General features: G+C 47.5%; 1 pseudogene; it reads left to right on the plus strand.

Moving 5' to 3' along the window:
- The first annotated feature begins 428 nt into the window (after positions 1–428).
- On the plus strand, positions 429–1,455 carry LOC126060199 (serine/threonine-protein phosphatase 2A catalytic subunit beta isoform-like; annotated as a pseudogene).
- The last annotated feature ends 200 nt before the right edge of the window (positions 1,456–1,655 follow it).

Genomic DNA, 1,655 nt, shown 5'->3' on the forward strand with positions numbered 1-1,655 from the left:
ATCAGCTTTGGGCTCATCCTGGTAATTATCTTCACTGAAGTTAGACAAGTTCTCACACTATTAATACCATGTGATAGACGGAGAGAGATACATTCAATAACCCATCTGATAAATTAAATTGGAATATTAAAAAATATTCAAACAGGAGAGATAAAGGGCTAGAGAGCCTGGGGAGGCCGGCAGGTAGGCGGTGGAGTTAGACCGTGACCTGTCCTCAGGCCGGGGGTTTGTCTAGGGCCTGCGCTGTGCTCCCCCCACCTTCCTGCACCTCACCTCCCCGCCCTCTTTACCGACTCAGGAGGCTTGCGGCCAGGCGTAGAAGGGCGGGCAGGGGTCTCCCCCTTCTCCTGCCCAGGAGCTAGGAGAAAGGAGCGGCGCTCCTGGCAGGTAGGGGCAGGGAGCGGCGCGGGGAAGGGGATCCTGCCGCCATGGACCACAAGACTTTTACCAAGGAGTTGGGCCAGTGTGTGATGCAGCTGATCAAGTGTAAACTGGTTAATGAGAAACGAGTTCGGACCCTGTATGAAAAGGCTAAGAAAATTTTAACAAAAGAATCAAATGGGCAAGAAGTCGGTTGTCCTATTACTGTTTGTAGAGATATGCATGGTCAATTCCATTGTCTTATGGAACTGTTTAGAGTTGGTAGAAAATCGCCAGATACAAACTATCCATTCATGGGCGACTATGTAGGTTACTACTCATTGGAGACTGTGACTCTGCTTGTGCCATTAAAGGTGCGTTATCCAGAGTACATTACCATATTGAGAGGAAACCATGAAAGCCGACAAATTGCCCAAGTGTATGGCTTTTATGATGAATGCCTACGAAAGTAAAGAAATGCCAGTGTTTGGAAATATTTTGCAGACCTATTTGATTATCTTCCACTTACAGCTCTGGTAGGTGGACAGATACTCTGCCTCCATGGTGGCCTCTCTCCATCTATAGGTCATAGAAGATTGTTTACAAGAAGTTCCGCACGAGGGCCCAATGTGTGATCTGTTAGGGTCAGATCCAGGTGATCGTGGTGGGTGGGGTATATCTCCACGTGGTGCTGGCTACACATTTGGACAAGACATTTCTGAAACGTTTAACCATGCCAGTGGTCTCACGCTGACTTCTCGTGCTCACCTACTTGTAATGGAGGGATATAATTGATACCAGTAGGCCCTGGTGGCACAGTGGTTAAGAGCTACAGCTGCTAACCAAAAGGTCGGCAGTTGGAATCCACCAGGCACTCCTTGGAAACTCTATGGGGAAGTTCTACTCTGTCCTATAGGGTTGCTATGAGTCGGACTAGACTCGAGGGCAATGGGTTGTAACTGATGACATGATTGGAATGTGGTTGCCATTTTCAGGGCACCCGATTACTGTTACCGCTGTAGCAGCCAGGCTGCTATCATGGAACTAGATGACACTTCAAAATATTCCTTTTTCGAGTTTTTTTTTTCAGTTTGACCCAGAGCCTCCACGTGGAGAGCCTCACCTTACCTGACGCATCCCTGACTACTTCCTGTCAATTGCTCCAGGGAAAACCTGCCTTTGTATGTGGAAGTATACCTAGCTCTCTCTCTCTCTAGCCAAACCCAGTTTCCTCCAGTCGATTCCGACTCATAACGACCCTATATGTATATACATACATTTAAAAACAGAAAAAG

This window comes from Elephas maximus, chromosome 17, assembly GCF_024166365.1.
Source record: "Elephas maximus indicus isolate mEleMax1 chromosome 17, mEleMax1 primary haplotype, whole genome shotgun sequence".
In the NCBI taxonomy this organism is placed as follows: domain Eukaryota; kingdom Metazoa; phylum Chordata; class Mammalia; order Proboscidea; family Elephantidae; genus Elephas; species Elephas maximus.